A 27919-nucleotide genomic window follows, 5' to 3' on the forward strand; every position below is an offset into this window, starting at 1 on the left:
TATAGATTAAATACTAGAAGGATTTAGAGGTAAAGTTTTTTTTTTACCTATTTTCAAAATGTTCCAAGTAAGAAGTACTTGTTGATGCGGAAGGAATAATTTCAAGATTTCCTACTGTCAAAAGTAAATAATTTCTAACTCTATTAATTTACAAAAAGAAAAATCGTTATTACGATTAGAAACGACCTCAAAGGCATGGAATTATTTATGTGTCGTATTTGAATTTAATGTTATACAAAGGTAATGAGATATTTTGTCCTGTTATGCAAATATATTATTCCCCCGGAACACCTATTAAACAAAATTTTTCATACCTATTTATTTCTCCCAAATCCATTACCCACCTCTTTTTTCTGTCAAATTGAGATCATCCAAAAAAACTTTTCCTACGCACTAAAGGTACGCACCATACGTTTCGTCAAGCTCGCCTGAGTCACGCTCACCGCTGCCCAAAGATGGTCGACGCTAGTTAAGGGCCGTGACCGCACCAACTTCCGCAGAATTCGGGACCTCTGCGCTGAACTTTAGTGAAGGTACCTTTGAATTGGACCTTATTTGGAGTTTGTTTGTCATTGCCAGTCTTCCTGGTTGTGTGGAGTACTTTGTAATAGATGTTTTTGTATGGGCTGCTAATGAAGTAATTGGTACAGGAACAGAAATTGCAGGACCTTCGTTGTAATCATATTGAGAAGGTTTTCAATTCGGATATGGCAATTTTTTGCGCTATTCTGTTCACTTGGTATATTTAGGTTAGTTTGTCAGATTTGGATGTAAGTAATAGCGAATATTGTCAGTTTTATGAAGTCCATATCTAAGTTGGCATTGGTGGGTGTAAACAACTTAAATCTTTTCATTTAATTCAAGTTAATATTTTGAAAATTCTTTCACCTATAAGGAGCCACTTTATTTATTAGCGTCATAGGCTACATTTAATTCAGATACCAGAAGTAGTTCCCTCAGGACGAGGCGGGGTTATGACTAGACAAAATATTTAATAGGTACACAATAAAGACACCGCCTTTTTTAATTTCCCAAAGCTTTACCCAAAAATCTTCATTAAAATGCGACTTAAGTCAGCGGCCATTAAATAAGACGCGTTTACGATCAGCGCGTGCGCATGCGAGTGACAGCGGTCACAACATGGCGGTTCTTTACATTTTAGGATACAGGACTCTTTAAAGTTTAGATTATAAAATTTAATTTATCCGGTTACACTGGAAGCCGACCCCAACATAGTTGGGAAAAGGCTCGGAAGATGATGATGATGATTATAAAAATTTATTTAAAAAGCCACTGCCCACGGGTGTCGCATACTTACAGCCTGTTCCTGTTCAATGATATCGCTTGTTGAAATGTAGGTACTTCTCGTTGGTTATAATAAACTGCATAATGTTGCGTGTTGCGAGCTTGATTCCAGTTCGGGACAACTAAAGTTATGGGTTTTAGCATTTTGTGTCTAATATTTAATTTAATTAAACATATTAAATAGCTTTACCTTTCTTCATAATAAGGTCGATCTCTGCTAGTTACCGGTCAGTCACATACGGACCGTTGTTTCTCAGAAGTTGCCAAATCTTATCAAATCTCACATGCGTCGCTTGAGGACAATCACCTTTTCGCTACTGCTGAGTTTGAGCTTAATTTAACTTTGAGCTTTTAATTTGGATTCAGGTTTTGATAAGTTACTGTCTTGATAAATAGTTGAGTAAAGGTTTCTGCTAATTTACTTGAAAATTGTTTATACCGGGGGTTTTACCCATCTCTCGTGGGAACTATTACGCGTACCTAGATAAAAAGTAGCTTATAGCCTTCCTTGACAAATGGGTTATCTATATTGAAAGAATTTTTCAAATCTGTCCAATAGTTCCTGGGAGTATCGCGTTCAAGCAAACTGACTCTTAAGTTTTATTGACTTTTCCGTTTAAAAGTTAATAGAGCTAGTTTCTTTATAAACTGCCAACGAAATCCATAGTTTTATCAACATTTCCCATTTCAATGAACATACCTAATTTCCAGTAACTATTACAAAATATCACTCAAAACGAGCAACGCCAAACTTGGTGGCGTCTGTCAGTCCAAAGTGAAGTACATTCACGTTATCAGTTCATCGTATCTGATACTCCTACGCGACAAACTGACTAGTTTGGTATACGAAGTGTTGGAGGTGAAGTGGGGAGAATGGTCATAGTATAGGGAGTTTTGGCAGTATTTTTTAGGGATAAGTAGATTTGGTTAACCACAGCAAGTACGAAATTATAAAAAAATGTGTTCACTAAGATAAACATTTTGTTTGTACGTTACTATGGAACTCATTTTGTTTTAGAACGAGTAAGTTGCTTTATAATATGACATGCAATGAAAAAATGAGTTTCCAAGGAAAACATAATGAAGTAGGTATGACACGTTAAAAAATAGGTGTTGTCAGCTAGCTTGATGTACATACCTACAAATAAATTTGAATCCAGGTTTAAGTCTGGGTATGTTGGTATGTTCTTTATCATACAAAACACGTTTTGTTTTCCAAATCACATTTACCTTCTTCCTTTGACATAATCAGCACGTCTGTGCCTCCCAACTTTACCCTAATTACAGAACACACACGTGTCCTCGTGAGTCACACTAACACTGTACGGTAGGTACATTATACGGTACGGTAGGTACGACTGTACGGTGGGTACAACTGTTACATTTCGTCAATTGGATTACTGTAAACAATTCTATCTAGGTCACCAAGTGAGGCATTTTGTTTTAATTGAATTGAGATCAGTTTAGTATCAGTTGATTAACGGACTGTTGTATATTATAACATGGATATCATTAGCAATATTTTTTACCCTAAAACATTTTTTATTAACATTATTAGCTTCACTATGTATATGTAAGAAAATCTTGGAATCTTAATTTGACCCACTTCCCGGTCTTCGATTAGGACAAAATTTTGCACACGCTCTGAGTTCTGATGACAATACATGACTAGCGTGTTTTAGTTTTTTAAACTATTTTTTTTTCTCATAATTGATTATGTTATCATTTAGGTTTATAAAAGTCTTGCCAGTATTATTATACTTTCCATATTTTTTCTCATCTCTCAGTCATTTGTTTGTTAGTGAATTGTTCACACGTATTGTAAAATAGAAAAATATAGTTCAACCATAATTAAATATGGATTTGTGTTCTCACAAAACAAGCTATTCTTATAGGACTAGGTACGTTTTTTGTACTAGATTATGATAGGTTATTTTATGTTAGTATTTTCCAACTGAAAGACCCATACTGATGTAATGTTCTCAAAGGTGACGGCATTCAATTCTTACCACCCCACTCTATTGATTCACAGTTCTGTTAATTCTACTTATATTTATATTTCATAAAATAAACTAAATCTATATTCTATTCTACTAATTATAAAACCTATTTTTAGTCATACGTCTTAGGAATTTAGTAGACTTGTTTACCTATGTTTGGATTTATAGGAATTATGAAGTTATAGGAATCTAGAGTGATGCATTTGAATTAAGTAAGGTCAATAGAAAATTCCTTGGAGCGCACAAGGCTAAGAATTTCAGGGTTAACAAATTCAGGTTTGATGAAATTCTTAAGAGTAGCTGTCTATTGTCATTTAATTAATAAGTATTTTCTGTCAGCGATTTCACCCGCGTCCCGTGGTAAATATTCCGCGTACCCGGACGAGAAAAAGCTTTAGCCTTTCTCGATATTGTACGAAACAGTTACCGCGGTCCTGGTACATAAAGGGATTAAGATGGAACATGATGGGTTTTAGTCAGTAAGAGTCTGATGATCATTTGATGATTTCTCATAATAAATGGTGTTCAAAAATGTATCAGAATCTCAAAGCCACGTAAACAGATATTCTCTCATTACATGTCAAGTTCGCCGTGCAGAATGCGTGCATGACTCAGTGCGCTGATGCCGAGGTTCAAGGCGCCCTGACCTTCCGTGTGTCACGGCGCTATCTAGCGAACCAAGTTATTTACTACGAGTTTATTTTAAGTTGAAGTTTACTTTTAAAAAGCTGGTAGTTAAGTGATAGCTACTGGTTGATTGGTTAGAGGTTAGGGAAGGCTTGTAGTGTTTGGTTCGTCGATCGGTGTTTGTTTTTGGTCTTTAATTTTGGACCTGTATAATGGAGTTATTTTATGTCCAGGTTTTGTCCGAGTTATGCGTATTTATGTATGTCGATTAAAAATAAGTATATTATATAAGAGAAGTGTCATCGGTAAACAATACCATCTTCGGTTGACTTTCAACTAAGTAGGGCAAATTATTTATAAACTAAAAAGCGGAGTGGACCTAATGTCAAACCTTGTGGTATACCCATTGTGAACACTCAATTTCAAACATGAAAATTACCGTCAGAAATATGAATAAAACCGTACAATAAAAACAATATGATATCTCTATCTCTCGCTCCAAGATCAACCGTAAATAACTTCATATTATCTCCCACTCATTTTAGACATCCGTCGATAAGATTATAAACAACCATGCTCTGTTGTTCGGAATGTAATTAGCGTCCTACTGGTCAGTCAGTTGGTAGGTGAGTCTATAAATACTCAGCAATGACTCTTTATATGGCGGTGTCAACTTGTGGGTCATTGCGGATGTGAAGATCAACCGGGGATAAGAAGGATCACTTGTTTTTGGACTGTAGATTATTAAGATGAAGAGTTTAAAAGGGGTAAATGGCTTGAGGACTTGGAAGTCGCGGACTTGAATGACAACGCTATTTAGGCAATATTCTGTTGATATTCTTTTTCTAAGTATTTCTAAGACAGTTTATTTATTGCCCATAGTTCTACCGTAGTAATACCGGTGTACCGTGGAATATTCTTCCTGGATAAAACATCTCTTGTGTACACAAGGATAGTGTAACTTCCCAACAGTCAAAGTATTTCAAATCGCTTCAGTGATTTCGGAGCTCTTATAAACGAGTTTCTCCCTTCTGTAATAATATTGGTAGTATTAGAACAGTCGGGGGACGATAAAAAAGCTGATGATGGTGATGAATATACTATGGATAGATGACTTATACTTCTGCCGTGCCCCTGCCTAACCTGCTCACAGCCGGCGCCAGCCTCCAGGTCAACTATGCAGTCCACATGCCGATGTCTTACCTACGCGATCATTATCTGATCAGCTTCCTTTATTGTGTTCATGCACATGTTCTTAATGTGAATCATTTGGATCAGTTGCTGAGGGATTAATATGAGTTTTTTCTTCTTAATTAATAAGGTTGTGGCTTATGGCTAGGTAATAGCACAGATTGCTAAATAGTTGCAAGGGTCTATACCTAAGTATATCAATACTAATATTGTAAAAAGGTATTGTAAAGGTAGGTGTAGTATGTGGGGGGTAAATCTCTGGAAACGCTGGTCGGATTTCCAAAATTATTTCACTTATAGATAGCTACAATGTTCCCGAGTGCCATAGGCTATATTTTATCCCGGCACGGGCAGACGTTTCCACGGGACGCGGGTAAAACCGCGGGAAAATGGCTGGTCGATCATAAGGTTAAGCAACGCTTGACGCGGTCGGTTTCAGGATGGGTGACTATAGGGTCATGACGAGTTCTCTCGTTTTTTGGAAGGCAAATTAACTTGCAGAGGTTCTATTTAGGAGGCAGTAAATGAATGACTGTGATTGCAACACAGCTGCACAGGTGGTACCTAAAGTCAGTCATTTGCCCTACAGGTGAGCTATAACTAGCTAAGCTATTAACAATTTGCTATGGTATGCACTTCATCAGTACAGTCATTATAATTTAATTGATGGTCTCAAGTTATCATTCAAAGTAGTACCTTTTGATTTGTTTGATGTAGTTTAACAATGTTTGTCCTGATTAGAACAATAATTACAAGTAGGTATTTTTTACTATCAAATGAGCATTCAGGTAATGGCAGCCTGATACTCTTTGGTAAGACTGGTTGTCAGATCTTCTGGTTTCTGACTACCGTAACGACTTCCGAAGATGTTTACGTGACAGCCGGGACCCAAGAATTTAACGGCTGTTTCTTTACCAACCCAGACCTTACTAATTTAGATAAAACTCTTAAAGCTAGTTTTAAACTTAACATCGTGTCTTCAAACTCCTATCCCCCACACATGAACAAGCAAGGGTTAAGTTTTATGAGCCAATAAAAAGCATGTACGGAATTAACTTTAGTTGCCGACATCTCCCGACGGCGCACGAGACCACCCGAACGCACCCTCGGGTTATAGTCGCGTACAGTCGGGTACGGTGGGCAATTAGACGGTTCTGACGGTACTTAGTCCCCGGAGTATTCGATTTAAGTTATGTATAAAATCATGAGTCTACGAAATTGACAGAGCTGAATAAAAAAACTCCTCCCATTTACCCATTTATAAAAAAATGTTTGTTAGAAGGTTTTTATTGTATTTTATCTCCGTTAGTAACTTAATTAAGGATTTTTATTTGATATTTATTTTTGCAACTGAATTCTCTACTGCTCATGGTTAGTGAAAGCTGTTGAAAAGGCAAGTGTTGGGTGCCTATAGGTATCTCAATATTAATCTACGTTGTCAAACAATATCGATTTTAGTCATAGTTAAGTTTGAAAACTGTTGAAAAGTGGGACTAGACATGATGAAAACTAGAAGAACCCTGGTTTTAAAAGGATGAACCCTGGCTATATATAGGTCATTACTGCGAAAATATTGTAGTCAGAACCTATAGGTACCCAAATTATTATTTCTATCTACAATGTTCATATACACTGCATAAAAAGCGCATTAATTCTCCCCAGTTGCATTACCTACACTTGTGTAGTCGACGATACAAGCACAGCCGCCGGGCATCGCCCGCATCGTTACAAACTTAGTGACAAACAAACACGTGTTCTTGTTAGGGGAACATGTGCGTTTACGCATCTTAACGATACCATTTAAATATGAGCCTTAAAACCTAAGACATACGGTTCAATTTAGTATAGCTGGGTTTGAGATTTTAATGATGATTAATTTTGAATTTCAAATCGAAGGAGATAAGGTTGGAATTGATTTGTATGCTGAAGTCGGGCTGTGTAATAACTTTTTCGTCTTTTATGCCTTTCATAACAAATATTACTTCAATTAAATTAAAAATAACACTCTTTAAAATTCAACTCTATTTTATTCAAGTTAAGATTTAAATTTACTTAAATCATTCAAACTGCGGAGGAGCTTAAGGTCTCTTTGTAGAATCAATGCCAAGAGAAATTGAACCTTATTTATTTAAGGATAAGGTTGATAATATGTGTGTGTCAGTTAGCCATGTGCAGAAGGGTGTCATAATAGGTTAGGGAAGGGTTACTGTAGAACAGTTATCATTAAAATAACGTGTAAAGCGCATGCGCGACTCAGGCGCATGTCTTTGATAAATGTTGCGTCAGAGTCGGTTATTGCACTGATTTTACGAAATCATTTGTTTTAATACAAGTTCACTTACTTCTTACTAAAGTATACCTATTCACAGATTACCTTAATAGTTACTTAAGGTCTCTTATTTACAGTCCTCGTCAAATAATTTTGCCTGTTTGTATTTAACAATTGTTTGTATGTCGCCGCGAGCGCCCGCAATAGAGTTGCCATCGTTTGAGGAATTGAAAACCATGTTCCATCATAATATAAGAAGTTCTTCTTCTTAATCCTATTATTATTCAGATTCGATTCACCGCGAAAGAGGTATAGGTATATTGTAGAGAAAGAATTACACATCTTTTAACCCTCACAACTAGTTAATCAAATTGCTCAACCATCAAATCAACAGGACCATAAAAATTTAAACCCAGTCCCCCCAAAAAAACTAACCTCGTAACATATAGGACACTCCTCAACCGGGTATCGAACTCCCTTCTATTGAGGTCACAGGAACCGCCGCTCAAATCGGCTCGCTTTGTCAGCCACTTGTCAGGTTAACGACCTCAGATTAGATAAGCTTGTGACCCATATCTTTATAGATAATGCTGCAGATGTGTGCTTTGATAGGCAGAATGAAATTGTGTTGTGTTTGTGAATTAAATGTGGTAAAAAATCAAAGAAAACTTTAACTATACGGGTACCAGATGGTTAGAACTTAGCCTTTTTCCTACTACGTATAAATTAAGGTACTATATTTCTATGTATGGTGCTTATGGGTCGGCTTTGATATGAACTCTCCGTATGTGCAGCGTGAGGGAAATTTGGACCCATACTGACTTAAACAACGATTAATAGTAATTTGTGCTAAATCTTACCATGTTTCTTTTGGAGTTCTTCGTGTTCATGTACCAGGGCAGCGATAACTCCCAAGGACATGATATGGATGGATTCCGAACGGCCCAGCATAATTTCTGAGACACAAAAAGGAGTGCAATGATATAAACACATTCATGTATTCATGAAACCCATACCCGAATTTTCTGGACGAATCCTTGATCAGTCAATCTTATTATACTTGCATGCTTCTATGTCTTTATTATATTCCAAAGAAACGCCGACGATTAAATGCGACATCTTACATTATGCAAATAAACTATAACTTGCACATAATTAAATAAATACATTCATACATACATAGCAATTTATTGATATGAGTTCTGGCGCCACCAAAGCTAGGAATAGACCACTCAAGACACTTCCTAGTGTGTCCCAAATAGTCATTAACAGACCATAAAAACAGCTAATTATGGCCGGCCTTTTTGGTCGAAATAAAAGTCAAACAGGATTAGTAAAATATGACACTTAAATGGAGCAAGGACTTAAAGTGATCTTGCATTTATTTAATTTTAAAATAGAGTCTATGGGTAATTAAATAAATTAACAAGAATTAAAAAAATTATCAAAAAAGCTCAATTTGTTAATTAGACAAGTATCAAAACTGTTAAAAGCGTCTCAAAACTTCTCAAAATCGATGTCGACTGGGAGCGTGCCCAAGAGGCTGGCAAAGTTGTAGCCAGCCAACTAGCTAATCTGATAGGTCATTAAAAACAAAAGAAAATCATGGAAAGCTTTGACATCTAAGTATATTTTGTAAAGTTACCATATACACCACAAGTTAAATAAAAATAACGTTGAAATTAAAGCACGAAGGACCGGTCCTAACAACACAATTTGAACAGCATGTTTAACAGACATTACCCCCCCATCAAACAAATAAATAAATTAGCTTAAATATACAAAGATTTATGACCATATAGGGGACATCAATAAATAGAGCATTTGGTCACCGGATGAGTATGATCAATGTACATTTTGTCATCTGTTACGAGATCCATAATAGATTCTTTATAACTTAATGATGACAAAAAATATTGAAAGTATGTCTGTTATTCTTAGCTCAATGAATAATATCTTTCATTATAGGACATTGATATTTGACCTAGTTTGGGAGGTATTTTTGATACGCAAATTATAGATAGATCGTTTATTTAGTTTTGAGTCCTGAAATTGGAGTAACTGGGTTTGTTAGTTATTAGTTTTTTGTCTTTGGTCTTGCGTACCTACTGAGATTTAAATAAGCCTTCTTTGGGGAATAGGCTATCTAGAACTGAAAGATTTTTATAAGTCCAACCAGAAGATCCTGCCTTATCATTCAAGTAGACAAATAAACCCTTCAACTTTATAATAATTTTTCTACCAGTCAAAACATAACATTATATAATGAAATCACAATAAAGTTCAGAAAACACCTTATATTTTTACCACTACCTTATATTTTTACACCTTAGTTTTTTGCGAAGAATTAGTCAATACAATCAATCTACTTCAGCTAGTGTTTATGTATGTGTGTGTAGTAACACTCAGTATGACATCATTAAACACACCTTCCTAGTAATGATTTGGGTGTTTCAACTGTCTCTCGAATACATACTAGAGTTTTACTGTGGTTTTACTTGGTGAGATTGCGACTTCAAACCATTTTCTTCTCGCTAGCATTTTCCTAAATATGTTGGTTGGGGTTTACTTCCAGTCTAATCAATGCAGCTGAGAACCAGTGTTTTAATTGGAATGACCGCTCTCTGAACTCTTCAACGCATTTATAAACCCTATACTAGATACCCCTTGGTAGGTACTGGTTGTCAGGTCTTCTGGATTCTGACCACTCATAAAGACCGCTAAAGATATTTAAATGACAGGAACTCTTCATGACTTATAAAGGATGATCACCCATCCATGGGCCGATCAATTTAATCTTGATATGATAAATATTTAAGGATTGAAATCAGATTTACATCCAAACCTGGAAGTTGTCACTGTATCTTCCAGTCGTCTTCTTACCTACAAAATAACAAACAAAAATATTACTTCTATCACTCTAATATAACCGAAAGATCGAACTGACAATGGCCTTATAACCTTCTCAAAACTAAGCAAGTTTTTATGCGCAGTGTCATCGTCTGATCACATCATCACAGAATCTTAACAAAAGTTATTATGTACTATATTGTATATACATGGTTTTCGTTTTGATAGACATTATTTTTTTAATTAGACAACCAGGATGTGGTGTATCACGATAAAGCGAGGTAACTCATCTTTGTGAAATATGTACCTACAATGTTTTTATGTTTTTCCGACTTTGAGTACAGTCAATGAAAAATAACTTCTGTCGTTTGTACTTAGTAGATAGGTACATGATTTTTTATAGAGGACTTGCTTCCGCCCGCGGTTTCTTCGTGCCTTGATAACTGCTTTCAGTAGCCGGGTGGTGACGAAAACTCCTATGTCCTTCACCCGTGTCTAAGCTAACTCTACAGTTATTTTCAGCGTAAACTGTTCAGGCATTAATGAGTTATTGATAGGATCTTATTATCACAGGAATGTAACAACTTAGGGCCCGAGTTCACCGACAACATAAACGCCAGTTTTCTTAAAACAACTGTTTACCATGAATTTTCACGTTCAATTTGCACAGCAAACAATTGTTTTGCTGAATAAACGGATGTTTATGCTGTCGGCGATTTTGGGCCCTAATAAATAACATGACACAACCTTTCTATCTTTCGAAGAAACATAATTTCCATACACCCAAACAATAAATATTAGTAACAAAATAACTATAAAACTCGGCCTAGACCTTATTACGTTGATATCGCAATAACTCGGCCGCGTCGCGTGTGACAGTGGCCAGCGTGGGCGACTGTACTCAATTGTGTTGGATTGTAGTGTAAGCTTTTAGGTAATAAAGGTAATATGTATTATGAGGCTTTTGGGAGGTCTGGTAAAAGGCTTGATTTTTATTTAAGAGTAGTAGAAAATTAAATATGTATGGATTTATAAGCTTGTAAGAAACATTATGATTTATTTTTCATGCTTATATGGATGAACCTACTAATCAAGGGTCATGGAACCTAATGACAAATATTTAATTGATAATAAAGCTATAATCTAATTCGATAGGATTAGTGTTGATTCTTATTCATATGAATATGTATATTTTACAAAATGACAGCACGAAAAATTTTCATGAGAGAACCTATTTCAGTTTTCAATTTTTGCAATTTTGAAAATAAAACACTGAATCTGTTCAACTACTTATTACGCCAACTGTACATATTTGACCCCACACAGAAACAGTCAAAAACTCTTTATTCAAAGTAAGTAAATAATTTGCCAAAATATCCGTTTTTCTTTCTACAAAAAAGTGTGATAAATTTTCTAAAAGTAGGATGTGCTCGAATGGTAAAGATTTAACGTGTACTTAACCTTGAAGCTATTTGTTTTACTAAAGGACTAAGCGGTCACGTTGGGTAACGGTTCAAGGACTGGTGGGATGAGGTCATAGTGACAGCGATAAGCTGGAACGGAACTGTTGTTTTTTGGGGCAGGGAAGAAAGGAAGTAACTGTTTGAGAAGTATAGATTTAGTATCTAGCTGCATCCGATGAGACTGGATGCCAAGCCCTTGGAAAATGCTAGAAAAATGGTGGTATTAATTGACAGGATTTATATTTATAATTTATAGTTGGTGAAATTACTGAGTTTATGGTTAAAGATGATATTAATAGTCGGGTCTCGCTACATCTTACAGTCATTCTAAAATACGGGAGGTGCTGAATACTCTACTGAAAAAATTCCACTTATGTACCTTTTGGAACCCTCGTGTACCAGGGTCATACAGGGGTAAGTTTTGGACCCAAAAACCCACTCTTACTGGTTGCATGAACAAAAGTTTTGAATTTTTAGCTGTTCTAATAGTGTCCATACCTTCTATTAGTACCAATAAAATGTGTGATTTGTGTCTGGTTTTAATTATAAAGTTGACAGTCCTCTTCTAGCTGTGAACAATCCGCTCTCGCTCACAGTAGAACCTCTGCCTAAAAAAGTACAGTTGTGCCACTTGTGTTGCTAATGTCGTCAATTTGCACTCGCCGACAAATGTCGCGTACTGTGTGGTACATTTGTCTTACAGTTGCTGTTTGTACACTTTTAATATGTTTGTTCTGTCATCAAGTGATTGTTTGTTTTGAAATTCGCGATTTGATAGTGTTGTTAAATCTTCTTTATCATTGGTCTATTCAATATCATGTATAGCTGGGGAAAGGCCTATTTTGATCGAAGGTATGAGCATTTTTTTTTTTTTTTCTCTTTATTATGTACACCAATTTAAAAAAAAAACAAAAACAACAACAAAACACTGATCTACAGATTTAAAAGTCGGTGACACAATGGGCGGTCTTATCGCTAAAAGCGATCTCTTACAGACAACCTTTGGATGGATTGAGAATAAAAAAGAAATAACTGTATTGCAGGTAGTTTTTGGTGTACTATGTATAATATTAATACCTAAAAATAGAAAAAATAAAAAAATTGGTTTTAGGCAATATGAATGATTTCTATCTTTAAAATTCCTAATTTTCTTGGCACATCTCTCTTTATCCTTAGTCAGTAGGTATGGGTAGGGCAATTTCGTTTCTTTGGTAAATTATCCTAACTATTTTACTTATATTATAAATGCTAAAGTAACTCTGTTTGTCTGTCTGTCGCGTTGCTGCGGAAAAAGTTTCCCCGGGACGTGGAATTATCCATGGAAAGCAGCTACTCGTTCATAGTTTTTTTAAATCCCCCTTTGACAAAGACATTTTCTTCTTAACTCCTTACCCAACACACATCAGCTTAAACCACATACCAGGACGGTAACTCCGTAAGCAACAACTGACCTTTGCTAATCTACTTTACGAATTCCTCCATACATTACCATGCATAAGCGATTGCAACCGATGGAATGATACCACCTCATTACATATGGTTCAGCCATGGTCACGGAGTAAGGAAAGATATAGATGCCATAAGGAAGGCAGGTCAGGCACATTCTTGTAGGTCAAGCAACGTATAGTAGGCGTGATCAGTTAGTTACTAGAACTAACGAGACGTTTGGGTTTCTGGTGAAATCAAAACTAATCTGTCTTGGTTGATTGGTGATCTTATTTTGAAAATAATGGACAGGTTCTAATGAAGGCGTGTAAATTCGGAGCTGAACGTTCCTCGTCCAACACATTTTTTTGTTAGGAGATTTTGCTTTATGTCATTTTTTTAACGATGTCAAAAATCATCAAATTGCGTTGAGGGAGTGTCAGACTCTTACTGACTAAAAACCGTCGTGTTCCGTCCGTAGGCCTTTTATGTACCGTGCCACGGTAACTCTTTCGAACAATCCCGCAGCCCCTGCGTTATGATATCTCCGATAGTCATTTTGTTCTCCATGACACCATCTCATTTCATATGGTTCAGCCATAGGTCATGCAAGTAAGGTTCTGTTTCGACAATGGCAATAGCTCACTTTCCATTCGATATGGCTTACTGATCGATGGATTTAACTATTAGTATTGATATGTGGTTCCATTACGTGTTGCGGTTTGACAGTTGCTATTGCTATTAAAGGAGTTGAGTTTTTGACGTCATTTTTGCGACTTTATTTAGTGTGAAAGTAATTGTGGTGATTAATGACATTAAGTGTTTCGCATATAAAGAAGCCTGTGGCATCTTGTGGTCACCAATAGAAAGACTAGGGATTAGAAGGAAGGTATATCGCAGTGCGTAATTTGGATTTTGGAAAAATTATCTACTAAATCATTAAAAGCGAATACAAATGTATCATTATAGACCTTTCAACCAGACATTGTCTTTGGTAGCACTATGTTAATCATATTGCTTTTGCAACCAATGTACTTAGTACCTTAAATTATATTGCTTTGAAAACACGGTAACTTTATGAGTTATTTTAATTACTTACTCCAAATAATTAACAGGGACATTCAAATACTGCAGCTGCATACTGCATTATGCAAACCATTTAGCAAAATATTTTGGTAACACGCCAATGTTTTAAGTTATGGATGTTATGACAATATAACGGGTGTGACTCATGAAATGTGAATCATATGATAAGTTGTAATGTTGAACTTTGTGACTGTTGCTAGGAAACACTTTGTTAATTTATTGGATAATTAAGACCTCAGAATAATATTAATATTTGGACAATTTTATTGCGACATTTGCTATATCCTATCTCAGATGAGTTACGGTGTAGCCTATGTAACCTAGTCTTTTCCCAACTTTTTTGGGATCGGTTTCCAGTCTAACCATAGAAGCAGCTGTTTTTTTGTATAACGCGAATGCCTATCTTACCTTCTCAACCCAGTTACTTTTGCAAACATCAGGATAATACATATCAGTGTAAAGTCTTAATGTGTACCTCTAGAATCAGTGAGAATTTATGGTCATCGTGTCACGCGTTTTTAGTATTTCTATTTTTAAATCGTTACCTGCTTTTTTTTGCTACATGATGGTAGGGATCGGCTTAGCTAACCGGACATAGGTGAATATTTTTACCGAATTTCCAATGATAGGTATATTTTTTGTCACTTCTCTGTAGTTTTGACATTGAGAAATAACTGTCGTTAATGGCACAAACCGTCTTTTTCTTTTCTATTTTTTTCTAATTTTTCAAAAGCATAGTAATGCAAACCAGTTGCTATCGAAATATACACGTAATAAAACCCAAAGTTTACGCGATCAATGGGTGGGTCAGAATCCAAATTAAATCTTGTACATTTGTGACCTCTTGTCCAGTTTAACTTGACCCGTGGGAACGCTTGCAATTATTTCTAGCTATTGTCGTGACCACTATCCGTTTACGAATGTTAAGCGTATTCTTAAGACTTGAAGGTGGGGCTCAGGTGTGTTTCTTGACATTTCTGTGGACATTTACAAGTTAATGTGGACTGTTTTGTGGTGGTAACGATTATTATGTCTTTTGGTAGCCTTGTCAGGTGGATAAAGTTGTTTGCACACCTTTTGTCTCTGACCTGTCTGACTGAATCTGTATCTGACTTGATATGAACACAAGAGGTGATAGAAATGCGTTTATCCACCACTTAGGTATCTAACAGTGCTAGGCTTGCTAGTGGCAAGTTAACGATCTTCGCTTCAGGAAGAAAAAGGATCAAACGTTGAAAGAAAAATATGAGGATACTGAATACTTAAAGTTCTTGAAAGGAGTCTTTGGCCTGTGGAAATACAAGTTATGAAGAGTTTTCTACTTATACATTATAGCAATTTACATATTTTAAATACTATGCGCCTTGGTTGATAATGTTGACATTCTCTTAGAAGGAATGGAAGTGAAACAGTCTTATTATTAAATTCCAAACATTCTATTTATTGAAACACTTTACATAAGTAAATAACAAAGCACTTTTACGCGTCAACTCTTTCTAAACCTTAGGCTACATTACTGGCAAAAATAATGATGTTTTGACTAAAAGTTCTATCAATAATGGTTAAGTAAAAGTGAAGTTGCGCACTATGCCTGCGGGCGGTCATTATGCGAAATGACTGTTTGATTGATCACATACGTTTATCGAGATATATCAATATTTCATTGTGGTATATTGCATTAGAGTTACAATGTTTATATTATATTTATCTTTAAATGTGAATTTTGCGATTAATTCGTGGGTTTTATGTGTAGGTAAAGGTGAAAGGTTTAAAATTGTGGGCGGTGAAATATTGTCTCCTTGACATTTTTCCTTGACTTTGAAAAAGGCATAATGTTTTCTAGTTCTTAAAAATGACGAAACTGTGATTTGCTGATTTTCATAAAAAAATCCATTTACTGATTTTCAGCGCTTATACCTAGTGATAACAATATTTAATTGGGCTCAGAATTCAGTTTGGAAAAGATTGGTATTACGCACATTACAACGATCAGGTGCAGGATGCACCAGACACACAAACCACCACTCCTGAATGTCATTCCAATGCAGTAAAAACTGCAATCCTGAAATAACTTCACATTGCAGTAAGGAAGTGATATTCACGCGACAGGTATATACGAGGGTTGGCAGAATGCCAGCTCACTGAGAAATGGTGGCGCCAAGATTTGTAGGCCAGGATTTTTAGTTAGTATATAATGTGGTACTGGTTTTAATGTACATTATATTGAAATGGAGATTATGAAGAGTGAAGTTACACTGAAAATATAAACGGTAGATATTTATTGGAGGGTTGGAGCGAAACAGTTTCGTTCACTTAGAAATTTTTCACTTAGAAAACGATAGACATATCTGGATAGGTACAGGCTATTCATCAGTCTTTATTGTTCCACTGCAGTGCACGGGTCTTTTCTTATATAGAAATGTAATGAGTGTTAATCACAAGGGTTGCTTAAGGTGGATTGACTTAACTAGGATACTGCTACCGAAATGTATTTGCTATTTCAGATTTCCAATTCGCTACTTATCACCAGAGGCGATTCACACACTGGCCTCTATGAAATACCTATATACGAACAACTACGTAGTCGATTGGTTGCATATACGGCCATGGCTGTCATCTTCTAATTGCTTTACATAGGTTTACCATCCAAGTCTTGTTTATTTCCCAGTACTGCGAACTAGGTGCACCACATCAATGGCATAAACATCACGACAGGTATTAATGGGGCTGGCAGAGTGCCAGGTCAGGCGCCACATTCAGAATGCTAGCACATTAAATGGTCAACGACTCCTATGATGAGAGCAGTTCTGTGTTGACATAGGTCAGTGGTTGTGATGTAAGATAATTGCTGATCATAATTTTTGTAACTACATTTTTGTTGGAATATCCGCCTCAGTTTTCGTGTCAAGAAAGTGTTGGTATATTTCAGGGATTAAAAACTTTGCAGTCTGATATTCTCTCTGGTAGTCTGTGAGGCAGGTGAAAATATCCTTTCGCATTAGTGACTATCATCAACCCGTTTGAAATAGACTTAAGTAGTTCTCATCTGGCTTTATCCTTAACCACTGCAAACCTTACTTTTCAAACAGCGGCAGCCGCTGAAGAAATGTTTTTTTTTTTAACCTATACCGTCCCACTGCTGGGCAAAGGCCTCTCTTATATTTTCCATCCTTCCCTATTTAAAGCGTACTGTTTCCAATCGTGGAGGAAAAAGTCCAGATTGTCACCATCCAAAATTGCCAAGGCCAAATTGAAATTTTCCATCTTTATTATCTACTATCACCAAACAGCTTAAATTACCATTAATATCGTATCTAATGGTTTCTCAAACAAGTCGCGACAGGATCTCAAGAGGCTGGCAGATCGCCAGCGGCTGAACGAGAACTATGCGCGCGCGCATAAGATACATTCTAAGTGGTCAGCGACGCGCGTCTTGTCGCGAAATTCCCACCGTGAAGCGAGAGCAAAAAGGAGTTTAGTTAGAGCTTTTAATAGATTTCTGGCCTTATTAAACCAGCATTATAATGTTTAGGCATTAGCGTAAGGGTCGATATATCATAAGGTTAAGCAACGCTTGGCTCGGTCGGTTCGTGGATGGGATGGTCTCCCATTGCTTGTCATGATGAGTTCTTCATTTGAACATTTTGGACAGTTCTTACGGGTAGTGAGAAGCCAGAAAGTCTGACAATCAGTCTTACTAATGGGTATCTGGTTATCTAGGCAATTGGGTTGACCAAGTTAGATATGCAGTCGCTTAAAAAGACTGGTACTAAGCTTCCTTCGGGTAGTTTGGAAACCGACGACAATATCATTTTAAAATGGCTACTCAGACAGAAAGTCTGTGCTATACATGTGTTCCAAACGCCCTTATTACATTTTAAACCAAATACAATATTCAATAATCTTCTCAAGAAACCCATGGTGATTACCATCCGAGGGTTGGCAGTTAGCCAGGTGTGGGTAACGAGGTGCGACTCATGCGCGCTATGCGCGTTCGGCCAATGACCGGCAGTTATGCAATGTCGGTTGACATGTGAGATGCATTGGGTTTCAGGAGTTTGTAGCCTGAAAAACGAGTAAATTGGTGGTTTTTAATTTGTGGCCTTGTTTTTGATGATGTTATAATGATGTTGTAGTTACACTAATACTTTATGGATAAGTTAACCTTCTAATTTTGCAAAGATTAATTTTAGATGCACTGAACTGGATGGTAGTTTCTACAATGACATTGGTTTTCTCCTAAATTTGGACTTGCTGCAGGTTTATGAACACTTAAAAAAGGGTATGTGATATACCTATACATATGTTATTACGACTACTGCTATAGAAAACAGGCGAAAACAAGATTTAACACTCCAGTAGTTCATATTCTTGCCCCAATTAAAAATTACCAAACAATAATTAGGTACGAATAGAAAATGGAACATACTATTACGATATGTACTTCACTACACGGAAATTAACACTCAAAGTCTAATAGAGAACCGAAAAACTGATTAATCAATAATAAAATAGTTCAATAATCTAGCAGATAACGCGATAACAATGGGGAAATCCATAGGGAAGTGACTCATTCGCGTGAGTGAGTGAGTGACTGGGTGACTGGGTGGGTGAGTTTTTCACGGAAGTATTCAGTGAAACTTTGCATATTGTTATTACGTTGCGTGCTATTTTCTTTAGGTATCTATCGTTTGTGTAGACATGTGTCATTTTTTGTGTGGATATGGATAGTGATTTCAGATGGTGTGGATAGATATTTGCTAGTTAGGTGAAGCGTTTTAACCCAGGCTGTTTAGTTTGAAGAAATCTTCTTTTTCGAGCACTACTTATGTGAAATTCTTGTAAAATTATAAAATTAAGGAGTTATAATTTCAGACCTTTAAGAGATATTCTTCTTGCAGGAGACCCAAGTGCATATTTTTCTTATTTTGCAGTTTTATGTCAGGAGCTGATATTATTTTTGCCCTATTTATTTCAACAACTCAGACGCCAAGATTCCCACATGCATTAGTTTTTTCATTGTGTCTGTAACCGATGACGTTCAAATGCTAGGTATTTAATTTAAAGTTATTTAAATCAACATTCAGAAGCACCAATTTTGAAACTATTTGCGAGCTTACACTCGGGTAAATTCCGCGCTTCCGTAGAGTTTCAGGCAATTTATTAGTGAACCCATTTCGCAGTTCACATGCTATGTAATACCTACACTATTACAGGCGAATTAATAGCTTCCTGTCAGCCGTGTCAAAATGTACGGTTAAATTCCTCATTCTGGAGTATACTGGAATTTAGTTAAAAAGTTTGTCGTTTTTGTGTTGCTAACTATGTACATATGAAAGCGTAAGTTTTTGTGTCATACTAAATTACTGCGACAGATTTTAATTACTGGATCAATATATAAACTAAAACCACAAAGTTATCGGTATAACTTTATTTATAACGAAAATAGAGACAATTGTGGTTATAATAGTTTTATTATAAAAGGCACATTATTCTTTGACACATAAAAAGTCATAAATTATTAAAATGGGTACCTAAGTATATAAAAATAAATTCTTCAACAGTAGACAAATAAACCTTTTTCTTCCACAGCAATAACTAAACAGCTTTAACAAAATTACCATATTATACAAAAGAAATACATTAGACGCCGTACAATAGTTACCGCCCGCCCAGAGTATTACTCACCGCCCTACTCATAACCTCGCTATTTCCATGAATAAATACTTAATGACAGGTTTTTTGTACTACAATCGATATTGTAGTACTTTCAGTCGGTTGCTTTGTTTCTTTGTTAGTACTTGTGTTATTGTTGCTACGAAAAGAAGTTGAAAAGAAGTCGAAGAAGAAAAGTGGAAGTTTTCAATTGTAGTACAGTGCAGATTTGTTTGGTATGTAGTTTAATATCATACTTATACTTATATTGCATGTAGTAAATCTGTCTGTCTATCCGGACTACTGAATCGATAAAAAAATTTGGTACCTACGTACGGGTAGTCAGAAGCCAGTAAGTCTGACACCAGTCTAACCACGGGGTCAATACCCCGCAACCCAATGGTTGCCCGGATAACTGGGTTGAGGGGGTCAAATAGGGCAGTCGCTCCTTGTAAAGCACTGGTACTCAGCTGCATCCGATCAGACCGGAAGCCGACCCCAACATATGTAGTTGGGAAAAAGGCTCAGAAGATGATGTAGTCTAGAGCCAGAGAAAAGATATAGGTTACTTTTTATCCAGGTCCTAGAAGTAGTTTTCTTGACTTGCGGTTGGAATCGTAGAGGACAACTAGTTTACAATAGATGTTATATAAGCTTATTATTTACATAATACAATTATGTGAGATATTAAAAGTTAGAACAATACCGTGGAAAAATAATAAAAATATGTAACAAAAGTCCATAATTTATACCCACCCCCATTTATAATTTTACGATATTTGTGTGAAACTGTCCGTATTATCTGATTCCGGCTGCTTATCAAATAATATACTTATATATGATACATATGTACGTATATTGTGTATCTTGGTAGACACACGCCCAGCCCTTATCTGTTCTGCTTATTCCCTTTTGTTTTAGTCATTTTATCAATATACTTGGCAGAATGACTAGTGGTATTGTTAAGTCTAGGAAGGAAACCTGTTGTAAATGTGTACTAAGAATTTGTGTAACGTAATAGCTTTTTGAAAAGTATTTCAGTGGAGACTGCGTGGTAGTAAATGTTAATTTATACTGTAGTTTTTTAGATATGTAGGTAAGAACACTTTATTTGGTACAAAGATTTTTACCATTTAGATCTTGACTCTGATGAAAGTAGGTGACATAATGGGCGGTCTTGACCGATCCCATGAAGAGAACCTTTAGATGGTTGATGATAATTTTGGATTATTATCTACTTATGTTTTATTTATGAACAGCAAAATTATTGTATGCTTAGCTTGACCATCCACAGACCTTGACTTTGACTTTAACCAGCCCATCATTTGTCAGACCTCAGACAACACGCAACTAGTTGCTCCTCTTACAAACAAATTAGTCACAATTTCTCCGTAACTCCGTCAGTCTTCGTAACCAAATATAGCAGTAACATTGTAAACGTTGATAACCGAAATAATGTATTACACATTGTAGTACTTAGGGTGCGTCTACACGGTGCAAGCTTGCGCATGTTGAGGTATATGCGCAGGTTACATGCATTTTAGGCTAGGCGCTGATTGCAACTTTTCGTCACCGTGACTTTTTGTCACTGTCACCTGCTGTCACCCACGGTGCGCTCACTGAATCTGTTCTTGGGTGACAAATCGCGTTCATTTTTGGATGCCGGCTGAGTGACAAGCTGAGTGACCAGTGAGCGGACTCCCATTGTAATGTACGTACGTGTACGCGAGTGACAGTCACGTCACTCCGGCATTGCCTGCTGCTGCAACTATTTGTCACCGTCTTATCACGTCACCATAATGAGCGCACTCAGTATAGTTTTCATTGCACTTGACTAAGTGACAAAAAGTCACGGTGACGAAAAGTTGCAATCAGCGCCTAGCCTTAAAAACGCGCGGGTCCAGCGACTCGCGCATGTACCAAAGCAAAATACCCACCCGCGTGCTCTTGTCACTTGCGCATGTTAACTTGCTCCAGCTACATGCACCGTGTAGACGCACCCTAACCGAAATAATGTATTACACATACCTTTGGTACTTAGTGAAATTCCTTGAAAGCTGAGTCATGGAGGTTTATAACTTGATGGACCTTCAGGATTCCCACGCTATGATTTTCTGAAATTCTTGGGAAGGTATGTTGATATACTTATAATTGGTTTATTTTGCTGAAGTGGGTTAAGGTCAGTCTTTTAGAATTAATAATGATATAATGGCCTATTTTTATGATCGTAGTCATAGACTCCTTCCACACAGAAATAATTAAAAGTCATTGATAATTCATGACATGTAACTGTAAAATTAACTTTTTTTGCTTGATTATATTTAAACCTAGGCTATTTTTTTTGTACCAGTCCGAAGCGCCAAAAGGCGCCAAGTAATATACTGCTTTAATTTGCTAGTTAGTAGAAAACAACCAGTGCTTTTGATATTTATAATTTTTACGTATTTCATATAATAGTACTTAGGACTTAATTGTTTTCTAAGAGGACCATTCGATGCATTCGAAGTGGTCTGTTTATAAATAGATCGTCATTAGATTCATAAAAATATATTTGAGCTTTCAATGTTATACCTGGTTATAGATTATTATTCGTAACATAGGTAACAGTTTCACAAGCTCTTTCATGCGCATGAGTGGTTTAAGATAAAAAGCTGAACAGTTGTCGCGCTAATGATTTTCCCACATTAGCGATGTTTTCTAATCGATGACAATGGTAAGAGCTTGTTGTACACAAGTAATCGCTAGTTATGCGCTGATCCGATGGGAGAGGTTGTACTGACAGCGAGTAGCGGGAGCGATTTTGGATACGAGAGTGCTATAGAATAATTTTGAAAAATTCAAAGTTTATCTTGGAAAATAAAATATGCAAGATTTACGGTTTTTCTTTTTTTGAAATAGAACACCTTTTTGTAATAAATGCCACTAGAAAACCATCTTTTATTTTATGATGGCCGGACATTTGTGAACATAATATATATTTTTTTAAGTTCAATGATTTAGTCAGTAATCACTTTAATTAATAATTTTATAGTCATGATACAGAAATAGAGCATTATTTATTTTTTTATTTCCATGGCAAGATAGTTGCAACGATTATGATATTGAACTATTAACCTGTCATAATTTAACGTAATCCACACCTATGTGAAAAAATTTTGCTACTTGACATGTTCACTAATTGCATACGCAGACTATTCTCTAAGATAATCTAATGTATGTTAAATGTTAATGAAGTAATTAAAATGATTATCCAGCGTTGTTCTGACGTCTGCTGAAGTAACTGCCGGTCGATGGCTTTCATACTAATTAGGTGGAAACCGCCTCGTTAACTGCCTCGTTGGTCTAGCTGTCGCAAGTGCGGCTGCTGAGCACGAGGTCTCGGGTTCGATTCCCGAGTCGGGCCGAAATCGCTTTGTGGGTTTTAGAAGACTTTCACAAAGCAGCCCGGAGCCTGGAAGCTGGTGATTGATTCACCCGTGCATCGGAGAGCACGTAAATGTCGGTCCTGCGCCTGATCTCTTACCGGTCGTGTCGGATTGCCGTCCCATCGGGTTATGAGAGTGAAGGAATAGTGAGTGCACCTGTGTCTGCGCAAATGCTCGTGCACTATAATATGTCCTGCGTAGTTGGCTAATCTCCTTACATGAGAACAGCCGCCGTAGCCGATAATCGGCTAGGAGGACATCATCATCATCATCAGGTGGAAACCTTTTGAGTCTTGAAGGATGCATTCCATACAGAGAACCCTTCGAGAAGAAGATTCCTGTATGTGTTTTTATGAGCCTCGTGCATAAGGCACCAATGTGTTAAGTTTAGTGAGCTACTTCGAGTCCAGGCTAGGCAAATATTATGATATAAACTAAGTACCGTTAATGTTTTGAGAGGAAAAAAGAAGAGAAATGCTCTGAAATCACCAATCTAACAACGCTTATTTCCATATAACAAGAGGTTGCCGTGAGACAGTAAATAGGCCGATTATGTATTATTTTAAAGCTCAACAACAGCCTTACTTATAAAAATCAACAAATCATCTTCTAATCATTGTTTTAACTAATTACTACTTAAAGCCTTAAGTAGTGATTAAATTATTTTGACCTATAAACGTTGCTTAAGCAATGAACAGATAATGACATAAAAACATACTAATTTCTCAACACTACCGGAATGTTGGTAGCTTAAAAAAATATTTGTCATGAAAACGTTGTGGAATGGCAACAATGGCATCCGTAAAATATAAAATTAAAAAGTTGAGCTGTCAATAAACCGGAAATGAAAAATCAGCTGGTAAGAATCCAGCCATTTTGCTAATTAGCGGGTTAAACAAGGGTGTGAGGCTACTTAATTTGACAGCTCATTTAAGACATTGCTAAGAAAATGATTTATTTCAGCCACGTATATAAGTAAGATTTTTTCTTAAACACCCCTTAAGTGTAACTTATTAGTTTATAAGTAAGACTGCAAGTTGTTAGTTTTCTTAAAACAACCGCTTTGAAAATTGTACACGACAATTATTAAGTAAACGATTGCTTTAAGAGAAATGAACGTTTACGTTGCCGGAAAAAAGAAGCCTAAAATGTAATAACTTTAAAACACTTTAACAATTGTCAAAACAGCGTATTCTTACCGCTATCAGTACGACCACAGCCCAACATTCGGGAAAGTCATGTCATGTTATTGTTTTGAAGCTGCCGCGTCACCGGGGAAAATCTAACGCTGGGAAAAGGAAATCTTACGGTTATGTGTTCTAGCAGAACCGTGGAATTTCATACTAAATGCTCACTCTTGTGTTTTACGACTATTCCTATAACTTAGCACTCCCGCACACTCTGAATCAGAATTTTTAATATTTTGTATACGGTTCTTCAAACCATACAGACAGAATTGTGTTGCTGGGGAGTTTGTTCCACCACTTCTTCTTACCAGCAAAACACATAGGAAGTGTTGAACGGCGGGCATTCTCGGGGCTGTCTTTTGTAAAGACCTGCAAAAAATGCTGATTTTCAGCCAGATTTGGGGTAACCTGGATAAACAAATAAATACTTTGAATAAATGACTTTTTATCTTTTATCTGAACTTCTGGTCGGCCCAAATTTTGATCGGACTCATAAATCGGGATCGAGGTATCAAGACGAAAGGTTAGTCAACTGGGTTTGTCCAACTTGTATAATGGCGTTTAAGATTATTAGTAATTCGACAAATATTTAATTAATAAATCGTCAAGTCTTCATTACTTACCAATTAAATTAACAGGCAGAGGCATATTTGACTCATGTTTGATATAAGATTACTTAATGAAGAAATGTTAAAAAAAGTGCAGTCAAATTTTATCATAACAGGACATAAATAAATCGTATATTTTATGTGTGTCAGATATCTCAGAGTGTATCAACCTCTTATCTCTAGACTTTAGGCCAGGGGGGACACTGCCGGCTCGTTATCTATGCCTCTATGGTGCACACAACAAAACACATAAGATAACTAGCTACAGACTACAGACTGTACCAAACGACGCGAGTAATAAGGAAATGGAATATGTGGAGGCAAATAGGTATAATATTGTGAATATTCATGCTAAATATAATGACTAATGCGAATATTTTATGGCGTTATTTGACAAAACTTTAATTTAAATAATTAATTTTAATTAAGCACCAAGACTACGGAACTGCAACTTAATCAATGGTCATCTAAATACTCAGACAGAAATGTAATTACCATAAACGAGAAAAGGTACAATTTAAGATAAATCTCGAAATTGCATTCAAGGTTGCTGCTGACGGTACATGCGCTCGCGCACCGAAGAACGCGCGCGACGATGCGTCCGGCGTCAGTCGATCCGCACTCGCCGTGGAAGTCAGACGCGCTCGCTCGCGGCCTATCGACGCATCGATAGCACAGCGCAGCCCGCGATAAAAAACCAGTGTTGTGTTATTTTTTTTGGCGAAAAAAGGATTTTGTTATAAAAATAGTGGAGTGACGACTTGGAGGAGGCGAGGTTTTTTTTTCTGTTAAGGTTCGTCTTTTTTTGGATAAAGTGGTAACGGTTTTTTTTTCATTGTGGTCTATGGTTGTTCAATTATTCTATTCGTTTTTATGAATGGAACCTTTTTCCTTTTGCTTATAGCGTCAGCAAAAAATACAATCCTAAGTTAATTGGTTTAGGGATACGTTTAATTAAAATTAATTTCCTAACTTAACATACGTAGTTATTTCTCGTACATAATATCCTATGATTAGTTTTTAAATTGGAATGAATGAATACCTAGGTATATCTTAAAAAGTTACAAATGAAATCATTGCACAAAATGATTGCAAAATATTTCCAAGAATACAAATTCTCTTTGTAAGTAGCTGAAAACTAAGATAACAACAATAAAATATATAATCTAGACAGATAAACTGCAACTGCAACGCCTTCCAACCATATTTATCGAAAAACAATGACGTCACATTATCTAAAAGTCGATAATCTACTCAAATACAATTGGACAGCTCTATATGTACTACATATTTATCGATAACTCCTTATCGATAATATTTGAGCGTAGTGACGTACTGTCATTATCGTAGTGTCGATAAATGGACAGCAAACGTCGATAGTCCCTGAAGGCTGTCATATAATAAAGTCTAGGGATTTATGTCATCATTTTAAATGTTAGAAGTAACTTTATATATTCATATTATGTGATATAATGTCATTGTTACGATAGAAAGTAGTAGAAATCAATGGCGCGGTAATTATTTTTAAGATAAGCCCTAAGATGACCATGAATTCAATTGTATTAGTCATTTTGTTTTATCTAGATACTTATTACTTACAAAGCAATCAGACAACTTCATGACATTAGATAATAACAGTTATTAAATTCAATCAAGTACATGATATTAATTTTGAAGTCATTTACAATATTAACATTAAAATTACTGGCTGTTCACAGTCGTATTACTCATTTACCACCAGAACAATTTCCCTCAACTAGGTAAAATAGCCTATGTCCTTTCTTGGGCTCTAGACTATCTTTGTACCATATAAATCGGTCCAGTAGTTTTGGAGTCAAAGAGCAATAAACAGACAGAGTCATATTTTTTAGTCTCGCAATGATGATTTTAGGATGGTTTTACATCATCTTATATTGCTTAATTTAATATGCATAAACAGAAGTAACACAATTTGCAACTTAATAATACTAAATCATAATAAACACATTTGATACGGTACGGTAAAAAAAAACACAAATTTCACCGCGAATAACCATAACAATTTTAATTACACGGTTTTGATATAAATGCTGTGTTATTATTTGTTGAGGAAAACGAGAATATGAAAAAAATATAAGTTATCTATACTAATACATATAATAAAGAGGAACTAATATTAAAAAAATACTGAGTTCTTATCTGTACTAATATGTATAATAAAGATGAAGCATATTTTTGTTTGTTTGTTTGTACCGTAAAAGCTTCGAAACTACTGAATCGATTTAGTAGTAATGGTTATTTATAAAACGCTATGCAATTGAAAACTGGATTTTTCAATATATTTAAAGGCTTTTTTCATCTATATGTTAATGTCCTGTGGATATTAAAATAGGTAATGCTGTAGTAATTAATCATAACGAAGGTTTTATTGAAATTGATGCTTGAATAAGAGTCCCTAAGTTTAGATTTACCTCAGGTATTAGTAATACCAAGAAAACTAAAAACTGAATTAAAACATTTAAACTAACAAAAAATACAAACAACCATTCTAAAATCTAATGTAGAAACCATTGACAATCTTTACATAGGTGCAATTCATTATTTTATTTATGTATTTTTTTGTGGAATCTTTCATTTTATTTACAAGAATGTTTACAAAACTACAAATATTTACAATAAGACTTAAAACTATCCTATTAAAAACATAAACCATATTCGACACAATGTACTTACTTACTTACACTACAACAAGCCTAATTAAAAAGTAACAAAAATAATGAAACTACAAGCGGTTCCTTTAACTTGCGTCTCAAACGGCTGATAAAACGGGGCAGCTGTTCAATAATTAC

At 35.9% G+C, this 27919-nt stretch overlaps 1 protein-coding gene across 3 annotated transcripts in view; it reads left to right on the top strand.

The window, feature by feature from the left end:
- Positions 1-27919, top strand: part of LOC110373635 (GAS2-like protein pickled eggs) — a 141246-nt gene that overhangs the window by 37030 nt on the left and 76297 nt on the right. The window contains exon 1 of one of the 3 annotated variants that reach the window (XM_021330961.3): positions 25681-25908. The exons of 1 other annotated variant lie outside the window; for it this stretch is intronic. The gene's annotated coding sequence lies outside the window, so the exon portion shown is untranslated. Of the gene's footprint in view, positions 1-25680; positions 25909-27919 lie in introns of those variants that run through there. One more of the 3 variants, XM_021330960.3, reaches the window with a different exon arrangement.

This window comes from Helicoverpa armigera, chromosome 22, assembly GCF_030705265.1.
Source record: "Helicoverpa armigera isolate CAAS_96S chromosome 22, ASM3070526v1, whole genome shotgun sequence".
Classification (NCBI taxonomy): Eukaryota; Metazoa; Arthropoda; class Insecta; order Lepidoptera; family Noctuidae; genus Helicoverpa; species Helicoverpa armigera.